This window comes from Sinocyclocheilus grahami, unplaced genomic scaffold (assembly GCF_001515645.1).
Source record: "Sinocyclocheilus grahami isolate Dianchi unplaced genomic scaffold, SAMN03320097.WGS_v1.1 scaffold313.1, whole genome shotgun sequence".
NCBI lineage: Eukaryota > Metazoa > Chordata > Actinopteri > Cypriniformes > Cyprinidae > Sinocyclocheilus > Sinocyclocheilus grahami.
In genome coordinates this window covers 672540-698432 of record NW_015505492.1, presented here as the reverse complement: position 1 = coordinate 698432, position 25893 = coordinate 672540, and the positions used below count along the sequence as shown (strand labels likewise).

General features: G+C 37.8%; 1 long non-coding RNA gene across 1 annotated transcript; it reads right to left on the bottom strand.

The window, feature by feature from the left end:
- Nucleotides 1-375: 375 nt before the first annotated feature.
- Nucleotides 376-23773, bottom strand: LOC107601839 (uncharacterized). The gene is made up of 3 exons (XR_001610976.1): nucleotides 23650-23773; nucleotides 6297-6413; nucleotides 376-517 (listed from the first exon to the last, which is right to left on the bottom strand). It is a non-coding gene; the product is annotated as an uncharacterized lncRNA (long non-coding RNA).
- Between the last annotated feature and the right edge of the window lie 2120 nt (nucleotides 23774-25893).

Genomic DNA, 25893 nt, shown 5'->3' with positions numbered 1-25893 from the left:
TGAAGCACCTTTATTTTTAAGTGTGTATAGTCAAAAAAGCACAAGAACTTTTCATGTTAAGCCATTTTTTTTTTTTTTTTTAAAGAAAATTCAGAATCATAACCTAGGGTTAAATTAATGTGGATTTGCAAAATACATAATCAGAAACTAGCAGCATTCTCTCGGTTTCTAGCCAATTCCAGCAAGGCAGATCTCCAATGTATATATTTAATCATATGCATAACTCTATAATCTGTTTTTTCTATGCAATAAACATGAACAAGTTTATGCATGCAGGAGAGCACTAGAGTTCAGTATTGGTTGGTGCACTCATCTCATCTTGGCTTCCAGCTCACCATCCCTCTCAAGGAATCCAACTGTATGAACTTACTGGAACAAGGAATTTCTTAATCTCCTCCAGGGCATGGCTCATGCGGGAATAGGCTTCTCCAGGTGGTGCGAAAACTTCAATTAAAACATGAAGATCGTTGCTCAAATGGGCGTGTTTCGCCTCTCCACTTTTCCTCAGCTCTTCCTCCTAGAGATGGAAAAATATCAAGTCAGGACTTCTGCGTGAAGAATTAATCATGCCATTAATGAATTAAATAAAAAGTACTTTTTTCCACCACCTCCAATCCACATTATGCATATTTTGAACTGAGAGTGAACTGGAAAGGCATTAAAGGGATAGTTCAGTTCTGTCATCATTTACTCACCCTCACGTGGGACATTTTTCAAATTATCTTTTTGTCCCACATAGAAAGGAAAGTCATACATGTGCGACATGAAGGTGACCGAATAATAATTTTTAGGTGAGCTATCCCTTTAAGAAAGAAGCTCTTTTTGAGGTGATGATGTTCTTTGAATGTATTGTGACAAAATGTCATAAAGATTACTTTTTTTAGCTCACATTTAATAATAATTCTCATAACGGCATAGGAAAATTGTGAACAATGGTACCTATCACCACCCTTACTCTGTAACACAGATAATGGGTACGTAGATACTGCAAATCATTATGCTTAAATCTGCCCGAGGGCTTTTTGTCAGAAATAAATTGACACTGTCACCTTTCTGATTAAATTCTGCCATCGGAAGAGCAGAAAAGGGTGATATTTCACAGAAATATTCGGTTTCTCAATTCTCTCTGATTACTGAAGGTGTTCTGTGGCTCTTCAAAAAACTTAAAACTTCACAAAACTTGTAATTGCGGTAGCCAACATTTCTGTCTAATGTTGATTGCCATTCGGCTGTGGCTTCTTCATAGAGACGGGAGGGCTTTGATGTAGGGGCCATTCACAGATGTCTGATCACTGATGCGGGCCCTTGTAGCCCCTTCAGCTTTAATAAACACTTACCGATTCCATCTCTCTATCAAGTCAAAGTGACCCAAGCATTTTTTCCATCATGCTTTGCATGTACGAAAGGTCAGGAGACACTTAAGCTTTCACAACATTTCTGAGAGGCGTAATCATATTTTGTGGGCTCCGTATACAGGCACTGACGAATTGTGAAGATGTGATAATTTTGCAAGCAGACACAGATATATGCGTGTTGGATGGACGCAGTGGGTGTTTCTGGATTGACTTAAAAACGGACAGACAAAAGGCGAAACAGGAGACAGTGAAAAGTTTGCTGCCTCATTTACAGTCCTCTGGAAAACCATTCGTCAGATGACATTTGTTCTGTTTCAAGCCTGAAAGCTTTAACTTTCCTTTCATGACAATCCATGAAGAAAATGTTCTGTTGTTTAAAAAGGTAGGTCTGTCTCCCAGGATGCATTTCAAAAGGCACTCAAGTAAGCATGTCTAAGCACAGCAGAATCCTCTTCAAATGTGACAAAATGAAGGGTTCCTCAAATGTATTCCCGGTAAAGTACAAATAGTGAATCTGACACTTATAAGCCTGACAGTTATCCAGCGCCCCTATGGAGTTAAAGAGCTCAGATTTGAAACATTCGAACAAAAGCTTATAAAGCTTATAAAAATCTATTCCTGAAACTCATGGAAACGGCACTATGGGTCATAATAAATGCTGCATTTATTTTCCTTCCATATAAAAATTAAGGATATGAGTTAAATATTTCTGCTGTGTATCCCCAGATTGAGATTTGCACTACATTTTGCTTTGTGGTGATTGTAATATCCTGAAATGCCATTTTTTGATTCAGTCAATTTGCTGCCCTTAGACACAAGCTGTTCATTTATTTGACTAGGGAATCATTCTAAATGCAATATTCTTTGCTTTGCTGATCCTTGGATGTAGAGAGTCTGTTATATGAAGATCTCAGCAGGACTTTCAGATGCGGCACAGACAAGTCTATAAAGATGCACGGCAGACTCTTAATTTCATATGTATAACAAACCTGTACCAGCTCAAGGTGACTCTTTATAATGGAATATGTTTGCATTAATGATTGCCTTTGGGATTTAAAACAATCCAACAGGCTCTTGTTTGAGTTCTGCCATAAATTTAAATAGATTTCAGACCATGGTTCATCCGCATTGTTAAAACAGTGTGAAATTGTGGTGAATTCTGCTTGTAGAAATTCCCCACATGGCTATTTGGAATCAGACAATGCATATTCCTGTCTCATTTGGACAACTAGACAATAAACAATAACAAGATATTGGTCTTGTTTGGTTCTGTGAAATGATTGCAACGAAGAAAGATTTTAGTAAAAACAATATGCATAATATATGCTTAAATTAAAGTCTGAGAGGGAATTCATTAAGAAAGGATTATAGCCCTAAAAGCATCTTTTATTTGCATGTTATCTGCATTGCTTGAGCACGCAATTCACTTCACAAATTATGTAAATCAGGTAATGGTAAAATTGGGGCTGTGTGCATGACATGATGTACACAATGCTGTTTGCACAACGCTGATATATAAATGGAGGCAAGGCCACATACAGTATACACAATATACAAGGAGATGTGAAAATAAATCTAGTAAAAATTATTTCCATTGGATACAACCAGGTCATGTTGCAACAAATTGTTCCAACATCTTATATGGTTTCTGATCAATATTGCATATGAAAAAAAATATTTAATTACTCTTTTTTTTGAGTCATAGATCAACGAATCTTATTTCAGTGACAACACCACATTGATTAATCCATAGGCAGATCCGGTGCATTCACTTCATTTATATAGAAAGGAGGTCTTCTTTTGCGCTGAAAAGAATGTTTAAATATTCACAGCACAGCGCTAAACAGCGCACATGCCTGTAGCACCTGGCTTAAATAGATTGCAGGTGGAATGTGAACAAGACACTGGGTTTTGCACTGTGCACTACATTTCATTCCTCTAACACGTTCAGAACATTCTTCAGAGACCAAATGAAAACAAACAGCTTTTGTGTAAATAATTCATACTACTCAGGTAACTGTAAATGCATTGCTGATTGCACAAACAACGTTTCTGTTGACTTTGTGGAAATCTTATGACAACAAAGTTTAATTTTCATCATGGTGTTGTTGAAAAAAAGGATTGTTTCATGTTACTGGTTAAACAACATTCAAGACTGTTGTAAATATGCACACATCAACTGAATGCTATTAATGTGCCATGTCTCCATGCTTCACTTGTGCCTAACAACACCCTTCAACAGTGGTAAAATCGCTTTGGTAAAAACACAGCCTCACTTTGCTTATTACATCATTCTATTTCATACACTACACTGAAAGAAAACTAATATTTGCTTGATATGAATGTTTTTCATTCAATGGGGTTACATGGACAACTAGACAATAAACAATAACAAGATATTGGTCTTGTTTGGTTCTGTGAAATGATTGCAACGAAGAAAGATTTTAGTAAAAACAATATGCATAATATATGCTTAAATTAAAGTCTGAGAGGGAATTCATTAAGAAAGGATTATAGCCCTAAAAGCATCTTTTATTTGCATGTTATCTGCATTGCTTGAGCACGCAATTCACTTCACAAATTATGTAAATCAGGTAATGGTAAAATTGGGGCTGTGTGCATGACATGATGTACACAATGCTGTTTGCACAACGCTGATATATAAATGGAGGCAAGGCCACATACAGTATACACAATATACAAGGAGATGTGAAAATAAATCTAGTAAAAATTATTTCCATTGGATACAACCAGGTCATGTTGCAACAAATTGTTCCAACATCTTATATGGTTTCTGATCAATATTGCATATGAAAAAAAATATTTAATTACTCTTTTTTTTGAGTCATAGATCAACGAATCTTATTTCAGTGACAACACCACATTGATTAATCCATAGGCAGATCCGGTGCATTCACTTCATTTATATAGAAAGGAGGTCTTCTTTTGCGCTGAAAAGAATGTTTAAATATTCACAGCACAGCGCTAAACAGCGCACATGCCTGTAGCACCTGGCTTAAATAGATTGCAGGTGGAATGTGAACAAGACACTGGGTTTTGCACTGTGCACTACATTTCATTCCTCTAACACGTTCAGAACATTCTTCAGAGACCAAATGAAAACAAACAGCTTTTGTGTAAATAATTCATACTACTCAGGTAACTGTAAATGCATTGCTGATTGCACAAACAACGTTTCTGTTGACTTTGTGGAAATCTTATGACAACAAAGTTTAATTTTCATCATGGTGTTGTTGAAAAAAAGGATTGTTTCATGTTACTGGTTAAACAACATTCAAGACTGTTGTAAATATGCACGCATCAACTGAATGCTATTAATGTGCCATGTCTCCATGCTTCACTTGTGCCTAACAACACCCTTCAACAGTGGTAAAATCGCTTTGGTAAAAACACAGCCTCACTTTGCTTATTACATCATTCTATTTCATACACTACACTGAAAGAAAACTAATATTTGCTTGATATGAATGTTTTTCATTCAATGGGGTTACATTCAATAATATTACATTAAAATGAACATTTTATTGAGCTGGGGAAATCAGGATGGCCTATTATGAGATGACAGGAGCAGCAAACCGAGAAATATTACATTTGGAACGATTCTCTGGCTAGGTAAATGACCAGCATGTCTCTTAGGGCAGCTGTTTGGCTGAATCACAAAATGCCATTTCTAAACATTACACTCACCACAACTTAATACAAAGCACTTGTTTAAATCAGATCCACTGAGAAAAAACCATAATGCAAATAGTCTCAACAGCTCCTTTACAATCTAGAGATGTTGTTGATTCTACAAACACTGACAATTAAAAAAAAAACACATAGGTCTGTTAGGCTGCCAGGTTCTACTTTCAGCCAAATTACACAGTATGTGAGTCAGTGCTATCTATTTGTGATATAGTTTGCGATATATATTTATTTTTTCAAGAATTTATACAACATCAGTAAATGCTAAAAACAGCAGTTCTTCTTTTATCTAGGAAAATATAGTGCAGGTAATGATCTTCAGTCTCAGCGTCATCAGCCACTGGTGATGCTTGTTAAACTCACACAAATGAAAGGTTTACAGGATTTAAGGGATAAAGCACTCTGCTCTGGAATAAATGTAGTGTGCATAACATGTACAAGCTTATGGAAGCCCATTTCCTCCACATAAAAATAATAATAATCATGGTTTGGTAAATCATAATTATGATATAAAAATGAAAAATTATGAGAAGTCATAATTTAAGATAAAAAGTTGAAATTATGACATACTAAATCATAATTATGAGATAAAAAGTTATAATAATTAAAAAGTTGAAATTGTTATAAAAGGTCATAATTGACAAAAAAAATTGTCATTTACATTTTTTAATTTTTAGTAGCCAATATTTCAATATAATTATAACATAAAAGTTTTTTCAAATTATGAATATTAAGTCATATTATGACATAAAAACTGAATTTTGAAAATTGAAATAATAAGATAAAAGTTCACAATTGTGAAATAAAAAGTCAACATTTTATGTCATAATTAATTATTTTTAATCTCATAATTATGACTTAGTATGTCATAATGACCCTTTAACTTATATATTACTTTCTGACTTTATATGTCATATCAAAACACTTTTTTTTCCTTTCGTGGCAGAAACAAACTTCCATAGAATTATTATATTATTATACTTTCTCCTTGACGAAAATCAATATATGGTTTAATACAGGTCTAATCAAATGCAGGTAGTTTGTTTTTGTCATGGGCAGTCAGTTTAGATTTTAATATCCGAAAATATGCTGGTACAGTTATGGCATATATGGTTACAGACAAATCAATGTAAATCATAGTAATAATAATAATACTCAAAGCATTTATGGAATATATTAAATGTATACAGTACACAGGAGGATAAATAAGAAAGCTGTTGCCAGTCATCCTACCTTGCCTTTATCCCTCATTGAACCCTTGCCGAGGATGGACATCTTTGCTCCCGTTTCCTCTTGTAATCTTTTCATGGAATTGCCCCTGGGCCCCAGCAGTTTGCCAACAAAATTAAACTGTAATAGAGGAGAGAAAAGGCAATACGGTTGGTCTCTCACACTGCCTGCTTCCTAGACAGTTGTCTCAGTTACCGCACAGTCAATAAAACACATTCAAAAGTAAGTTGGTTTTTCTCATCATGCACAAAAACTACAGTGAGAGAATGAAAAAAATATTTTTGGGTTCAAAATTAAATCTGTGGCAGTCGTCAGTTTTTCAGAAGCGATCAAAAAAGATGTAAGAGTCTACACCTGTTTCTGCAGGGCACTGCAGCCACTCATGTGTCTAATCGATGTTTGGGGTCAGTGGTTGGGCTCTGCTGCTTTCAGAGATATTATAACATGCACCAAATGCCAAAAGGGATCTTCAAAATGATCCAGAAGTCCATGCTTGAATGAGGCATAACATAATGAGTTCATTTCCAATGGGGATTCAAGTAATACTACCCAGATGATGAGCTATCCAACAACTGCCTTGGGGCAGCAACTAACATTTCAGTCACACAGCAGATCAGCGGTCACTGAGAACACTTGGCCTTCACCGTTTTTTCACCCGCTCTCTCCGTTGGTTTACTCACATCTGTGCATCATACATCTGTGTATCTTCAAGGGATTTCTGAGTCTTACAGATTGCAATCAGATTTGGGCTGCTGAGGGTTGTTTAATGCCCATGATAACAACAAATCTTAAACAGTCAATAAATGCTGCCCAATGTAAGAAAAAGTGCCCTTGTATGAAGTGGTGCATCAGATTCCCTTTATAACAGTGTCACTTCATCACTGTCTGCTCATTTTCAGTGTTCATCACTGACTCTGATGTATCGCCACAATCCGCTTAGCCAGCAGCCTCTCTAAATTCTCTTTAGATGTAATGTTTTTGAGAAACCTTTTAAAAAAACATTTAGTATGTTTTTTACACAGGACAATAAAACAGAAGAAAGTGACCTTTTGGATGATGATAATGCATCTAAACACACACTTTCACAATTTTTAACTTAACGTCTTAAAAACAGTTCTAATGGCAAAAGACAAAAAAAAAAAAGACGGTCAAAATGTCTTTGTGTGCGTGGATGTTGAAGTGGGGATGAATTTTAAAAGAAATCTTCTGTGTGAACTGTAAAACTAATGAACTTTTGAACAAATTTTCTGTGCAAACAGAAAAAAAAGACAGCAATGCAACTGAAATGTTCAAGGCCCAGAACATTATATAATATATTACATAATATATTATCGATGCAAGGACATCGATAATATAGTCCATGTGACATCAGTGGCTCAATCTTAATGTTAAGAACCTACGAGAATACTTTGTGTGCAAAGAAAAAAAAAAAGACTTTATTCAACTTTCTTCTCTAACGTGTCAGTCTTTAATGCACGTTCAGGAAAGTGCAACAACACGTGTGTGGTGGTGCTGATGTCCACCACAGGACCTCAGAGGACCTCAGATGATGCCAAACCTGAAACAACATACAAAACTAAAATAATAATTGCTGTTAATAGTCAAGTCAAGTCAAGTCACCTTTATTTATATAGCGCTTTTAACAATACAGATTGTGACAAAGCAACTGAACAGCATTAATTAGGAAAATAGTGTCAATAATGCAAAGTGACAATAGTAAACACTCATTTTTCAGTTAAAGACAGTTCATCATTGAATTCAGTGATGTCAACATCCAGCAACATAATAGTGTTCATCGTTTGTTTGATTACATCTTTAGTTGATTTTTCCATACATTTCTGCCATATGTACATTAACTGACAGTCACCACTGATAAGCTACCACTAAATATTGTAGAAACTTAATTTGCTGTAAAGTTGCTTTGCAACGATTTGTATCGTGCTATACAAATAAACTTGAATTGAATTGAAAAACTGAATGTCCATCTCTCTTAGTTCATCGTCTGTATATTCTGGTTCAAATAAGTAAAGCTGTGCAAAAAATCCCTCTGTCGAAATCTTCAGGCATGTTTACGAAGACTGCTTGTAAACGCATGCATTGTGGTACTCTCGTGAATGCACATGAAAAACTGACATGGAAGAGAATAAATTGTTGAATAAAGTTATATTAGTTTTCTTTGAACACAAAAAGTGTTCTCGTAGCTTCATAAAAATTAAGGTTGAACCACTGATGTCACAAGGACTATTTTAATGATGTCCTTATTACTTTTCTGGGCCTTAAACATGTTAGTTGCGTTGCTGTCTATGCAGGATCAGAAAGCTCTCGAATTTCATCAAAAATATCTTAATTCGTCTTCAAAAATATCTTAATTTTTGGGTGCGCTATCCCTTTAAGACTAAGAGGCCCAAATAAATAAATAAATAAACATTGGTTGTGTATAACTAGTCCACTATTGTGGCAATTCAACTATAACACAAATAAAGCATTCTGTATGGAACACATTTGTAAAATCTGACATTGCATAATTTGAGCGATATGGCTGTTTACTACAGTATTTGTATATTTCCAGCCCAATGAGCCAGACATTACTCAGGGAAGTGAATTTGTCCTTCAAATGTTTGCAAAGGTTAGCTGATATGTGGCGGCCAGAATGAAACAGTTGGCAATAACACATGTTGACATACCCTGCCTAGCACATGGCTGGAAACTCCTCAACACATGCTCTTCCCAGTCAGGCTGTAGATGCAGCTGTAGGGAACTCTAGCTGATGAAACGCAGAAGAACCGTCACCGAATTTGGCCAGAGTCACAAAGCAAATGCAAACAGTTTCAGGTGAAAGGGTGAGGTGTGGGTAGGGCAGTATATTTAGCAACACTGCAGCACTGCGCCAAAGCGGCATGACCAACTCTCGCGGAGCGGGTGAGCTGGAAGTGTGCCGTTTGCATCCCCTCTGATGGGGTGTGTATGACAGGAATACTCTGCAGCTGGCTGGGTGCCTTGGAGCAGATGGTTGCCTCAGCTACAGTGTGAAGATGCTCACTGGGCGGCTGCAGTGGAGTGGCCTGTTTTCATTAAGCTAATGAATGTCTGGAGCCACTCTCCTGCTCCACGGTGGGCAATTTAGGCTTTATTAGGGGGCACAGTTCAGTGCTGGATGAGGTTTGAAGCGATGCAAGCTGTCCCTCGCAGTCCCCGGCAGAGGCAGGCTGCAGAATGATGGGCATTATGCAGCACTGACAGGCTGAGGATGATAAACCTGACAACCGGAGGCATAAGTGTCAAACCGCATCGGCTTATTATGAGCAAATGGGACTTCTAAGAAAGAGCGCATAGTGTGTTGTTGTGATGGAGACTAGATCACGAACTCTCACTTCTGGAGCCTGGATCAGTGTGTACGTCAGAAAACACTGCCAAAATCCAGGAAAAGCATTCGCTGTTGTGTTTATTGATAACTGAAAAAGCTTGGATGGCTATTCAGTGTGCTGTCATGCAGAATCACATATTTTTGGAGCCTGCAGTGACTTCAGAGTGTGTGTGTGGCTGGCTGAACAAATGACTTTTCACACATGAGTCCCTTTGACAGGGACTTTCACCTGCGCTCGGCGCTCTCTCATGTGCATTACATTGATTTCTCTGTCAAAATCTTTTCAGAAGTCATTCAAGCCACTCAGACCACTAAGCTCTTGATCAGTTTCATATTGGCACAATCACCAGACACATTTAACTATCATCACATACTGACAGTCATCCTATTGGAGACATTTTTGTTGATTCGTCCAATATGCTATAACTAAACAATCTGGAGACAAAAATCATCTTTATCCATTGAGGGCCATGCAAACATAACCGTGTACTCTAACAAAATATTTATTTAGAATGTGAAGATGCTGCACAGCAAAACTGCATAAATTAAAACATGGATGAAAAATATCTTAGTTGTATGATATTTCTTAAAAATTATTATTATTATTACTTTGAGAAGTACAATTTTGTATACATTAGTAATATGTTTCTGTCATCATTTCTTTAAGTTAAACCAAACTTTTGTTTTGGCAAATCTTTGATATTCAGTGTGTATTTGACGGTAGTATTTTCTCAAATGAAACAGTGTAAAGCTGGTGAAGTGACTCTCAGAGCAGCTCTGGAGATGAAGTTCATGTGTTCATGTTCTTATATATTGAGACAGCAAACAGTAAAAACACTGTGAGTGCAGACTTGTTAGTGTCATGCACTGATTGGCTCTATCACATTTATGTGATAAATCGATATTGAGTAAAAATGTTTAAAACTTATCATCGGTATAAACATATCACTCACAGTGACTGCTGTCTTAATATATAAGAACATGAACACATGAACTTCATCTCCAGAGCTGCTCTGAAAGTCACTTCACCAGCTTTACACTGTTTCATTTGAGAAAAACACTGGTGGTGGATGAGGAGATATCCCCTCATTTGATTGTAAGACGCTTTGGGTGCACAGCAATACACAATAAAGCGCTATATAAAATCCTTCATTCATTCATTCATAAATTTTATTGCAATCTTGATACAATATTGTTTGCCTCCCAGCTCTAGTTACCACAGATATGAATGTAAATGCCAATACATAACTTTCTCCAGGTATCATAGACCTCCTTTTTTGTCAGGAATTATATCTTTGAGATCATCAAGTGTCTAATGTAATTCTTTGATGTGGAGTTTCAAGAATTTTGGCATTTAAAAATGGGTCACAGACCAAATATGGTTGAGAATCCCTGCACTAAGACCAGCTTTACTTGTTAATTTAAACTTCCTCAGAAAGAGTCTTAAGAGTTTAAAGTCTCTAATGCATTGTGTACTTAATTCTGAATTTAATTTTGTGGTGCATTAAGAGTGCTGTTCTAGAATACCTCTTCTGCTGTCCCAATCTCAAATTTCTTAAAAATTATTATTATTATTACTTTGAGAAGTACAATTTTGTATACATTAGTAATATGTTTCTGTCATCATTTCTTTAAGTTAAACCAAACTTTTGTTTTGGCAAATCTTTGATATTCAGTGTGTATTTGACGGTAGTATTTTCTCAAATGAAACAGTGTAAAGCTGGTGAAGTGACTCTCAGAGCAGCTCTGGAGATGAAGTTCATGTGTTCATGTTCTTATATATTGAGACAGCAAACAGTAAAAACACTGTGAGTGCAGACTTGTTAGTGTCATGCACTGATTGGCTCTATCACATTTATGTGATAAATCGATATTGAGTAAAAATGTTTAAAACTTATCATCGGTATAAACATATCACTCACAGTGACTGCTGTCTTAATATATAAGAACATGAACACATGAACTTCATCTCCAGAGCTGCTCTGAAAGTCACTTCACCAGCTTTACACTGTTTCATTTGAGAAAAACACTGGTGGTGGATGAGGAGATATCCCCTCATTTGATTGTAAGACGCTTTGGGTGCACAGCAATACACAATAAAGCGCTATATAAAATCCTTCATTCATTCATTCATAAATTTTATTGCAATCTTGATACAATATTGTTTGCCTCCCAGCTCTAGTTACCACAGATATGAATGTAAATGCCAATACATAACTTTCTCCAGGTATCATAGACCTCCTTTTTTGTCAGGAATTATATCTTTGAGATCATCAAGTGTCTAATGTAATTCTTTGATGTGGAGTTTCAAGAATTTTGGCATTTAAAAATGGGTCACAGACCAAATATGGTTGAGAATCCCTGCACTAAGACCAGCTTTACTTGTTAATTTAAACTTCCTCAGAAAGAGTCTTAAGAGTTTAAAATCTGTCTCTAATGCATTGTGTACTTAATTCTGAATTTAATTTTGTGGTGCATTAAGAGTGCTGTTCTAGAATACCTCTTCTGCTGTCCCAATCTCAAAAGACTTGATGCAAATTGCTCCTCTATACTTATCTATTTTGTTTCCATTCTGAAGGTGCATATTCTTATCTATCATGAAAGAGCAATATACTAATCTATTTTTGGTGAATCTTATCACAGCATCAAAAAATTGGAACAGGAGATCTTGAAGGACACAGGCACAATTTCTATCTGCTGCCAATATACAATGACTGAATATGATCTACACATTAAGCTAAAGAGATACACATGCTAACTTGTGTTATTTACGGATTTGGGCTTCAGACTGTGCCAATTAAACCTGTAATTATAGACTCTGCAGAAATAGCTACAACAGCTACAGTCTGCATCTTATGCTGTATAAATTACTATGATGTCTAGGGCCAATAAACTTCTAAATATCCTCAAGGCTGTTTCAGCAAAAATGGCACAAAACTCCTCAGGCTTCACAACAGAATGTGCTGCCAGCCAAAGTTGGCAAAGGAAACACTTAACATAACCATTAGTGCAGTTAGTTAGTTTGCCTCTGTTTGAGTTGGAGGTTGAAATATAGCACCCTTGCCATAAGCTGTGAAACCAGATAAGATCCGCAGATGGGGTTAGATATCTACTGCCAGTGTAGCCAGCTGTGCTGCTAGCGAGGTCTAGCACTGACTGATAGCAGGATTATTGCTGGGGACTAGGACTGGGAGAGATGTAATAATGGCCAGGAGAAATGACTTGCCGCAGTCAATGGACATGGGCATTAGCAGAGAATGGTTTAAACAGTGGCAGCGCACTATGGTGTTAAATAGAGGCGGGAGTCAAAGAGCCAGTGCTGGCTGTTAGTGGAGGCTAATGAGCTATGAGAAAGAGGGAGAGCTTTGATACTGGCCAATATTCAACTTATATTATTAGCTTTAACATCAAAATAAGTCAAAGGGCGTTCGAATCATGACTAATAAAAAGTATATTTGAATATTTATAATAAATATATTAAAGGGGTCATATGATGTTGCTAAAAAGAACATTATTTTGTGTATTTAGTGTAATGCAATGTGTTTATGCGGTTTAAGGTTCATAAAACACATTATTTTCCACATAATGTACATGATTTTTTCTCCTCTATGCCCCGCCTTTCTGAAACGCGTCGATTTTTACAAAGCTCATCGGTCTGGAAAGCGAAGTGTGCTCTGATTGGCCAGCTATCCAGTGCATTGTGATTGGCCGAGTACCTCAAGCGTGTGACAGAAATGTTACGCCCCTTACCATACTGTGCTTCCATCATAGTCTATGGTTTCCATGTGTCCGGCGAGACAAGACAAAACCAATAAAACCCATTACAAACGAGGCATTTGTTGCATCCAGTGGGGACATAATTACTGATTGTAATGACTTATACTGTGTTTTTACGCTTTGCGTTGCGTATTGCGCCGCATAAACATAAAAGGCTTGCGGCAACCACATGTGATGACCCCGGGCTGGACTCTGCTTCGTCCACGGTGAAAGCTGATCCGGCAATTGATAGCACAAAGTTTATGTTTTTCCTCAGTGACCAGCACAGATCAGCTCCAGGCTTGACGAAGCGATATCGTCCTCTTTTGGAAGACCAAACAAAGTAGTTTCGCGTTCACAATGAAACACAGCGCCTTCACAACATGGCGGCGGCGGCAGCAACAATACTACAACGAGAATAATTATTAATAAATTATGAGCAATGTAGAATGACTTTAAAGTAAAATTGTAATGTTAAAGTCTTGAAACCTTTAACATCTCTCAACATTGACATTAACAGACCTCTCTTAACATTAATAGATCTAATAATAATAATAATAATACTATAATAATTATAAATATTACTTGTAAAAAATATTAGCAATATAATAATAATGTTATTATTGTTGTTGTTATATTAATATTAAGCATATTTATTGTCAAAATGCGTGAAATGAGAAAATAAGATGCACATAAATAGAACGCACAACAAGCATGTATGATATCAGACTAAAAACGCATGTTCCAACATTCTGAACACTGTGTTCAGTGCAGCTCTAGAAAAGGTAACAGCCTGAGGAAAAGTTGATGATGGATCCCCTGCATTACAGAACCCATATTGAGCTCTGACACTCTGGGGCTGACAGCACAGATGCAGGGTAAACAAACAGTGCATTAAGACCATCTCAGAGTCAGGAGGCTGACAGGTCAAAAGACTGCTACCCATACAGATGAGAGGCATCCACTCTCTTCCCCAGACTACATTTCCCATGTCACTTTGGTGTCTGCTCTTAAAACGAAATGCTGTCCTGGAAAGGTCAAAAAGCTGGAAAGGCACACATTTACAAGTTTTCCAAGTGCAAAAATATTTGTTTGCTAAAGACTATGGCAGCAGCATCACAAATGAATGCCTTTCTGCTGGCTGCTTAGTGAGTGTGTTATCCCATGGGGTGCTGGTCATTTGAAACATACTGGGATAAGCCTTATAAACCGATTAGGAAAGAAGCCATATTCCCATAGGCTCAGTGTTTCTTTCCATGACTTTCCGTCTCTCCAAATCTTGAACCAACAACTGTGCACCACAAAAAAAAAAAACACACACACACACATTATCTGAGCTCATGTGTGCAATTATATAAATAACCTTCCTCAAAACAAATAAAAGGTGCCTCAGCAGGCTTTTAATTCATTAAGAAGATACAAATTCCTCACTATTGTTGATTTGTTCTTTTTATTTTTCCCTACTGTGTACTGTTCGATTCTGAATCTGTTCAGCAGCTTATCTATGTTAAACACCTTTGACAAGGTTGGTCGGCCTTTGGGACTAGGGAATTCTTTAACAAGACAACAATTGGATTATCTTTGTGTGCAGAGCTTGCCTACACCTCCATGTAAAGGTCATATAACTGGAGACAGATAAGCCACAATCTATGGGGACAACAACCACCGGCATACTATTCAACGGATTAGTTATGTTTTCAGAACTATAAAGGTAAACCTTGTGGTAGATCTGTTTGCGTCTTTTCTTGTTGCTGGTTTTTAATGAAAGGTTTAGCTAAAGCTGGGTGTTTACTACTGCAATAAAACAGCATTGTGAATTCTCAATGCTACACTACAATGGTTTTATGAATATCTTCAAGATCTTTTGGCTAAACAAGTATAATTCTTGCTGTCAGATGCTTAAAAAATATGTTCCCTTGCTTTCATTCCTTGCATGCCTGACTTTCTTTACAACACTTTAAATGAGAAGCAATTTAGCAATGACAATAATGTAAAATTATAATGTTAAAGCCTTGAAACCTTTTAAATCTTTTAACATTAAGTCATATCTAATTTAGCATACACATAATAATAACAATATTAATAATAACAACAGTTATTTAATAATTATTATCATTATATATGCTAAATTAGATGTTATTATATCTATCAATATTAACAGGTATTATATGCTAAATATGCAATATGCCTGTATATACTATATATACACAGTATATACATACAGTGTGTGTGTGTGTGTGTGTGTGTGTATAAATATCAGTGTTTCCCATTCATTACCTAGAATACCTATGTATTATATTTATACTTCTCATTATGACATGTTTATATGAATGTATTTCTGAAGGGAACTGACTGACTTCAGAAAATTTTCGATGGCATTTTCCCCCTATTACCTCCGTATAATGCATTTTAAACCAAGGAAACGCTATATTACTGCTGTTCCATAAGGGCCACCTGCTGTCAGAGAGAGTGAGTTTGCGTTCTCATTCAGCCTGTCTGTCGTTTTTGTTTCGTTTTAGGATCATTTCACAAGATAAAGTCAGATAATTCTGTTTTTGCCTCAAATGTTGAAATGATACAGTCAAATTTAAATTAAAAACTGCTCATGCTACATGTGTGTGGCACCTTTCTTTGTATCATGATTAAAATGCAGTGGTTGGCTCTAATTTTAAATGGCTTTTTTTGTTGTAGTAGCAGTAGCAATTGTAGTTTAATTGTTGTAGCAGTAGTAGCAATTGCCTGTTTTTGCAAAAATCATTTCATGGCCAGGAAAAAAAATTATAGCTGGCAAATTTTCTCAAGTCACCAGCCATTGGCAGATGTGGCAAAAAGTAGTTTTTAGGCCCTGCTTGCAAGTGTAGAAATTAGGACTAAAGTATTGTAATTATTTCCCTACTGTAAAATAATATACCTGTTAAAAACTCATTTTCAAATATTTTACAGTGCAATTGTTTTACAATAAATGGTTATTACTGTCATTGGAATAATAATATAAATTATTAATATTATTATATTCTAATTTGTTTAACTTCCAAATTCATCGGTGTGAATATAATTTAGACTGAGACACTATATCACAACAATCAAATTTCAAGCAAAAGTTACTTCTCCAGCTTTTTTCTTTGTTTAGTTTGCTCTCTGAACTGGTGTTGGAGCTCTTCATTTTGAACTCTCAAAGTGCACCAGGTAGATGGGGGGAGGGGGTAGATATAGACACTATAGATACTATTAGATAGATAGATAGATAGATAGATAGAAATAGATACTATTTACATTTGATCAAAATGTTTGCAGTATTGTTCCATTCAGCCATGCTAACCACATTTCTACCTTCAAGGAATTCTTTATATCATGACTTGACATGGGTTTGAAATAGTGCAGCATAACAGTCAGAAAATGGGCTGAAAATATGGGCGATGCAGCTACTGCCTCGATCCAGGTGCTGATGATGCAAGGTTTTTTTGCAGCACTAGCATGTGCTACTGGACATGTGTTTGTCAATTTGATGTTCAGCCCAATGGAATCAGGTGAATGATAGCATATACTCCGCACCATTTTGATTCATCAGTGTACACTGCACCAAAACAAGCTTAGCGTCTACTACGCCTCTAATGAGTCTCTGCACAAACAGATGTACCCATAGGACATTTGCTGAGTCTTAATTAGAATCCTCTGACAAATCAGACACCAAGGCGGTCTGGCTACTTTGTAAACCCGTGCAAACACAATGAATTACACTACAGTGTAAAGCAAGACGTCCCAAATGTTTACACACATGTCCCAGTTACCCCTTTTGTTGATCAAAATAACACCATCCCCTATGAGAAAAACCCCGCAGACTATCATAAAACAAATTTGCAGCAATGCTCAGGTGTGCAGAAACGCCCTTTGATAGATTGCCCAAATCCATCTCTTAAATCTAAATACAGTGATTTCCATGGCGACCGTGTCTTTGACTTTACTGATGCAGGTACCCCATTCATCTCTTGGCCTTCCTTTTGGTCTATATGTGTGTGACGCTCTCCTGATTTCTATCAGTTCTCACAGGTATCTGAGGTCTGTGTCAGCAGGGACTTTATTTCATTGCAAACCACTGACTGAGCTTCTCTGCAAGTTATGGTAAATCAAACACTTTATTTGCATACAGATAAAAGACACTGATGAAAAAATGAAAACAGTGTGCAGTTTTGTGATGTCACAATGAAATACATACAAATCTGTGTATAGAACAGTTACAGAGGTAATACGAGCCAGGATAAAAATATCTGGTGATTCAACATTTGGTGGACACCGTCCAAAACACATCAACTAAGCATATTTGCTGAGTTTTTCAATGCAGTAGCAGAAACTGGATTCCCAACAAGATGTAGGGGAGACCGGGAGCAATTTAACAAACTAAATGTTCTCAATGATGTGGGATGACACTTATTCAGAATATGCTCAGTAAAGTTCTCTCTCTAACTGAGAAAAAAGTGTTTTACATACACTGTAAAACTGAACAATGAAATTAGTTAATTTCACTTAAACATTACAGAAAGTTCACTGTACTTACTAGAAAAAGTTACATGAACTAAACAATTGTTTTGTATTAAGCTGAACTTAAACTAAATGAGTTGCAGCAAATTTCTAATTCCCAGAATGCTTTGTGTCAGGAGAATCAATTTTAAAATTAAACGTTATTTTGTGTGTTTTTGCACAACATTATATATATATATATATATATTGTGAAGAACTTTTTCTTTGTTATACCAGGTTTCCTATAGAGTTCCTATGTGTTCTGAAGCCCTTTTATGTGTGCGCGCACACACACACACACACACACACACACACACGTCAGTTTTTATGGTTTACAGGGACTCTCCATAGGCGTAATGGTTTTTACACTGTACAAACTCTGTATTTTCTATCGCTCTAAACCAACCCTACATCTAAATCTACCCCTTACGGAAAACTTTGTGCATTTTTAGATAAAAAAAAACAAAACACCATTTAGTATGTTTTTTAAGCCTTTTGAATTATGGGGTATATAAATCACCTTCACATTGTAATACCTATGTCATATCCATGCCATTATATAAAATTGTGTCCTCCTCATAAACCACATAAACGTGCATACACTCTCATATTAGTTTCCATTTTTTGTGGAGACATGTGGTCCTCATAATGTAGGGAATACCAGGTACACACACACTTTTTGTATTAAATTAAATTGCTATATTATCTAGTTTTTATTTTTCCATTAGAAGTCTGTTAATGGCACTGTAAGTTTTGTTATTTTCATATATTTAGCCAACATTCTGTATACTAGAAGAGACGTTAGTGGTCTGTGATTTATAAAGGAAAATTGTCCCTGGTTTACCATACTTAATGTGGTATGTTTTAATCAGTAGGTGTAAAATCATGCTAAATAAATAAATAACCATGATAAAGCCAAGTTGTATAAGTTGTTCTGATGCCTCTGATTTGTGTCATAAATTCATAAGCTCATAAAGAAGATTGTGGACACTAATAGGCTGCAACTCAAAAACATAGAAAAGAAACAGCATTCTTAAAAAATAATAAAGTTCCCCTTCAGGAACTCGAGCTGCGTCGAACGCTTTGGGAACGCCCTCGGCGAGACACCGTACTGAAGCCTGTGTGAAATCAGTCCAATAGCGAAGCGAGACGTCACGAGCGGGGTGACGTAAGCAGTCAGGAAGCATAAAGGCACATCCGGCCAGCGCGCCTGTTAGCTTTTGCTCTTCAGCGAGCGCATCTGTGGTGTGTGTGTGAATGTATGCAAAGCACTCAGTCAGTAAAAGAAAGTTAAGCGAGAAAAACAATGCCAAAATCAAAAAAGAATGTGGCGAGCGGACGGCGTTTCAAGTCATGTGGCCGAGGCATCGTCTGTACGCATTTCCCCCGATTGCTCTGCTCCCGGGAGTTCTGGAGAGAGTTCGCCGGGACGGGGTCCGTCTTTTGCTAGTAGCCCCGTTCTGGCCAGCCCGAGTATGGTTCTCGGACCTGGTGTCCCTCCTCGATGGCTCTCCACAGGAGATTCCGATCAGGAGGGATCTCCTCTCTCAGGCAGGGGGCACCATTCTTCACCCCCGCCCGGAGTTATGGAAAGTTGTGGGCATGGCCCCTGAGGGGGCACAGCTCATAGCATCTGGTCTCTCAACTGAGGTTGTTGAGACCATACTCCAGTCCAGAGCTCCCGCCACAAGGAAACTGTACGCCTTGAAGTGGAAACTTTTCACCTCTTGGTGCAGACAGCGACTGCAAGACCCAGTCAACTGACCAGTTGGTTCAGTTCTGGAGTTTCTGCAGGAGCGATTCTCCACAGGGTTATCCCCCTCCACTTTGAAGGTTTATGTGGCGGCCATAGCTGCTTACCACACCCTTCAGGGTGGTCAGTCAGTGGGAAGACACCCGTTAGTTACACGTTTCCTCTGTGGCGCCCAGAGGCTGAGGCCAGTACAGTGCACTAAGGTGCCCTCATGGGATCTGGCAGTGGTTCTGGAGGCTCTGTGCAAAGCTCCCTTTGAACCCATCGAAGACACTTCAGATAAGCTCCTCACGCTTAAGTCTATCTTCTTGCTCGCTATATCCTCGCTGAAGAGGATAGGGGACCTCCAGGCTCTTGCAGTGTCAGGCCTGGAGTTTGCCCCGGGCATGGTTAGGGCGTTCCTTTACCCGAAACACGGGTATGTCCCTAAGGTGCCCACCTCGTCGCCAGGTCCCATTGTACTTCAGGCCTTTTGTCCTCCTCCCTTCCAGGAAGCAGGCCAGGAGAGACTCAATCTGCTGTGTCCAGTGCGAGACACCTACGTTCACCAAGCTGCACAGTGGGGTGAAGCAGATCAGTTATTTGTTTGCTTTGGTTCAGCTAAGAAAGGAGTTCCAGCGACCGAGCAAACTATGAGTCGGTGGGTGGTCGAGGCCATCAGACTGGCCTACGAGTCCTCTGGCCTCCAGTCACCCATGGGGGTCAGAGCGCACTCGACCAGGGGTATGGTGGCCTCCAAGGCCTTGTCAGTGGGCGTGGCCCTTCAGGATGTTTGTGCTGCGGCAGGCTGGTCCTCCCCGCACACATTCATTCGGTTTTACAGTCTCGACCTGGCGTCTACTCCAGGGTCCCAAGTCCTTTCATCTTGATGTGCTCGCCAGATACACACCAGACAGCGACTTGCTCGTATGGTGCAGTGGGTATTCTCGTTCCCAAAGCGTTCGATGCAGCTCGAGTTCCTGAAGGGGAACGTCTCGAGGTTACGTATGTAACCATGGTTACCCGAAGGGAACGAGACGCTGCGTCTCCCTGTCATACTCCCTGCATCCCTGCAGGCGCTCTCTTCCGCAGAAGCTAACATGCGAGCTGGCCGGATGTGCCTTTATGCTTCCTGACTGCTTACGTCACCCCGCTCGTGACGTCTCGCTTCGCTATTGGACTGATTTCACACAGGCTTCAGTATGGTGTCTCGCCGAGGGCGTTCCCAAAGTATTCGACGCAGCGTCTCGTTCCCTTCGGGGAACCATGGTTACATACGTAACCTCGAGACGTTTTTCCCCGTCTTCTGTAACCTTGCCAATTCAGCACAGAGGTGCCATTGAACTTAATATTCAATGAATAAAATAATTTAAACAATACCTGCTATCAGTGCATTACATTTTTCATTTCATATTTCATTTCAAATAAAGAAAGTGCTCTGCAATAATCTGGAGAAAAAATAAACATACCATGAATGTATATTGAACACATGCATTATAACACAGCAGTGATGTGCAATTAATATCTTGTCAGGAAAAACAAATATATTCTAAGCAATGGGGTAACGCATTAAAAGTCTCAGTCTGAAACAATGCAGATGAATAAAGATTCAGAACAAGGAATTCATGTCAAGGTCAATATATACATTAGAACAAATAGTCTAAAGATACATAACAAACTGCCTTTCAAGGTCCACAAAGGCCTATTCTTCATTATGCAAATACATAAACTAAAGTTAGCCTAATTTAATGAGAGGATCAAAGAAACCAAGACCGACTCCAGCTCAGTTATTCTGAGCTTCAGCCGAGATGCTCTTCCTTGGAGACAGTCTCATCAAGCATGATTAGACAAAACTCTGAGACAGCGCTGTCGTCACACACGGATTAATTAACCGCACATAGATAAATCCTGGGGATTTGTGACAGAGAACATAACATAAAGTCTAGACTCTGTAAGCTATTATCTGTTATGGTCCACAAGTTCATTGATCTACTGATGTTAAGGTTTAGTCGTTTCTAAGCATTAAACTAACCTTTTTATTTTTTTATTTTTATTTTTGGCTTGGCCCTACAAGAGAAATGGCTCGTAAATGCAGCAAAACATTTAAGCTCTATATCAAGTGCCATGACAAGCAAAAGAATATAGCATGGATACCTCTTAAATGTTTTCTTAGCAGGACTTATTTTCACTAATGCACTGACACAATTTTAAGTCTAATTAATTTGCAGATTACATTTAAAAATAAGCATTTTAAATTATTAATGATTTACTTTGAGTTAAATGACTGCAGAGGTAATCTAAAATTTTAATCATGAGAACTGAGTGTGAAAAGTCAAATACAGACATTTCAAACAATACCGATGATCATAATCAATATGGTAGCAATATATTGTGCATCGTTAGGTTTTTTTATCCTCTCTCACCCGATCTCTTCACCCTTAAACCTGCTTCAGCCTGCAGTTACAGAAAGAAAAGCCAGGATTTCCATAGCTCTTCATAAGACTCTACAAATCATTCGTCTTGTCTCAAATCAATAATAACCTGAGATGCTAAAATAACTTGCAAACATTGACTCTATTTTGTGCAGTCATGTTTTGCAGCAAAACTATTTCTTGCACCTGAAAAATATAACTCTTCAAAAAAAACACATTTTGTTATGCGTATATTGGGCGGGAAATACACCCTCTTACCCTCGTACCAAAAACGATATGTAAATAGAATCTCGGAAAATTACATAATCTACACTTAACATTAATCAATCCGATGACATTAGACAGATATTTCTCACGTTCCAGGAAAATCCCAAGAGAACTTTGCCATAAAATTTCCATAACTACAAAGCAGCCAAGATCCTGAGGAAAGGGGGATTTGGGAAAACAAAAATCCATTGTTACAACTCGAACAAGGCATGTAAAATCTAAACCTAAGGCATGTTCTTTGTACTCTCTTTTTCGACAGTACAAATCTACTAAACCCATCAAACAGTCTGCACATTTTAGTTCTCCAGGGATTCATTTCCTAAAGCAGAAACAGTAAAAAACGAGGGAGCATATAAGAAGCTCAGTAGCTTTATGGATCCATCTGTGTGATGCTCATGGGCATTTTCCCACTCATTTTCAAAGCATCATTTGAAAGCAGCACAATGCTGAATAAAAGAGTGCCGCATGCACCAAACGTGATAGCGACAGAGTAGTCTGAAATGAATAACCAGCTACCTGAAATAAAAAAAACTCTGTTTTTAGCTTACATCACAACATTCTTCTAAAATAAATCACTGTTACTGACCAAAACGTGATGTGGGATATTGTTTAACATTATATTGATGAATCAAACCAGTCAGTTCTGAATCTCTATAATCAAACTATCAGCAGGAATCAAACATAAGCACTCAGTGCCAAATACGCTACATGTTTTTACGGCACATTTAAAGACTTCAGCTGTTATCTGTGAATAAAAGCGATCAACACAACAAATACAAGAGCTACAAAGTCGAAGCCCCTCATGAAGATCAATCAACCAACAGACAATAACATGATGCAAAACTGACCATGTTGCTAGATAAAATGGTTTTATGTCTCTCTCGGTTGGTACTCAGAAGCTAAAATTTCCTAACAGATGCGTGAGAGGCCAGCTGGTAAAAACAAGAATAATTTCCTGATTACAAAATGAGGCAGAATAATGTTTGAACAGATAGAAACAGATGTGGCGTGCCTGTTACTCTGAAAGAGCCAGGAGTCTTTTCAGCTAGGACAGAAATATAAGGTGTAAATAACAGCAGATCTGCAGTGCAGCACAAATCAGAGTCTGACACCATCTAGTTTGCTCCTGCCAGATACAGAACTTATTAAGTCATTACCCACGAGCACAGCAATCCCATAAAAACTGATGGATTGCTTTTGATCCTCTGTGATCTTCACATGACTATAACATTGATTTGACTGGCACGTCACTGCTCCTTTAGTATGTTGCATGGAGCACTGAGGTCTTACCTTAGGATACTGCTGCACCGGGATCAGCACGCGCTCCGACAGTTTGATGTTTTTGTTGCTGATGATATCCAAGTATTTCTTCACCTCGCCATCTTTTCTCAACTCGTCTCCTTCGAACTTTTCAATCTCTGAATGAAAGAAAAAAAAAAATCGCTCGGGTCAAACAATGTCACGATTTCCATCCCAGAATATGAGTACAAACTCTTTTCAGCTTCCTGTGACACGTTTATTAACAACAATTAAATAAATACTCTGCGTAGAACGTAACTTGTTGGCGTAAGCCTGCTAAGCCCTTATTCGCATGACAAACACAAATTGAAAAGCTGCTGCGTAAAACTGTAATATTTTGTGCTTGAGGAATTTTATGGTGCTTTTGAGAATTGAGCCGGAGACTTAGCAGCCACACAACATTAAAGAGGCTTGAAATGAAGCTGTCACCTGGGTTCCTCCAGGGATCCCCTTCTGTCACTGCTAAATTAATGCTCAGCAGAATTGAGAATTATGAACCTGTGCAAGTCGTGTAAAACACGGAGCAGGGAAAGAAGGGAAGGGAAGTCAGCAGGTGAAGGGAGACCATTATTTTTCACCTCAACTCTGGTGAGTCTCTCAGCTGCTTAGACCTGCAGAAACCCACAGTGTCTCACTTTCACTTCTACACTGAATGTAGTGGGGAGGAGCAGCTTGGATTTCATCCCGATGTGTTTTCAAGTTTTAAGTCCTGTAGACCCAAAGCGTGTTTGTTTTAATGATAGCTTAGTGTGGTGGTCTTTGTGAATACAACACAGCTTGTCTGCTGCAGTTATATGGCCCCTTATGTATTTAAAATGAAATTTTCTCTCTGTATAGTTCTTCTGTAATGATCACCTCTGTTTTTCTAAATAAACCACTTATTGTTTATTATCAACGCTTTGCAATAAACAGCTAGAAAGCAATTATTTGCTGGTTATAATATAATCAGCTGGAATTAAGTGCAACAACAGAGGATAAAATCACTGAAAAAAAAAGAATAAATAATGAAAGTTATTTTTGCAGTTATTTTGAACCAGCTGGCCTCAAGTTGATTTTTAGAGGATATATGAAGTCAATTCCCCTCAAGTTCACAAAGGTGTCCTATCAGAGAAATCACAGGTGTAGTTCAGCACATTAAGGATGAACATATCTCACCAATTTTTGAAAACCAGAAGGTAGGCCTACTTGGTACCTTTAAAAAACCCTTTTCCTTACTTTTGAACAGTATTATCGCTTTAAACCAGTAGTTCTTCGCTAAAAACAATAGCAAGAAAATATGATCTCAGTTAACATCTTGATTTTATGTTTATATTTAGCCTTTTAATTAAGATTTTAATATTTTTAAAAAACTATTAATTTAAATACTTCAGGTCCCCTTGGAAGCTTGCTGAGGCCCCCTAGTGGGCCCCGGCCCCCTAAGTGAGAACCACTGCTTTAAACTTAACACACCTATTTTTGCTTAAAAAACTTTGTAGCACTAACAGCCCTATGGTTGTGAGCTCAGACGCCGGCTGAGACGATGCATGAACTGGAGAGTTACAGAGATCTTGCTTCATCGTGTGCCCTTCAACATGACACTTACTCTCAGGTGGTTGCAAGCGACTAATGGCAAAGCATCTGCAAAATGACAACAACACAAAAAGGTGAAATTTCTATCAAAAAAGCAAACAATGACATGGTCTATGTAAAAGGTCTATGCTGTTCTTCCTGTCGCCTTACCCTTTCCTCTGAAAGGTATGAAAGAAATCAAACCAGGCTGAAAATGAGAAGGAGACCTAACAATAAGGCATACTAAAATTGATTTTACGAAGAGTGGCCACACACAGCCTGAATTAATATTTATTTTTGCATGAAACTGTAACATAGGAATTAGGAAAGTATAATCACTTTGTCCTCTTGCTTATGAATATATGTAAGTTCATTTTAAATATAAAAGTACTTCTGCAGACTCAGTAGCTGCAAATTCTCATTGTAATCCACTGGGAACAGACTTGTGCTCTGTGCATGTCTAACGCTATTTTATTTGCACAGAAAAGATTTGATCAGACAAAATTCAAAGCTGCCATTATTCCTTTGACTTTTTGCAACATACAAACTGAACAAAAACAAATTTAACATGAAACAAAAAAACAGGAGCGCTGTAAAACCTCTGTGTCTTCGGATTTCATTGATTTTGGATGCCCCTAAACACAATGAAAGCCAGCTCTTAAGTATGCCATGCATGCCTGACAACGC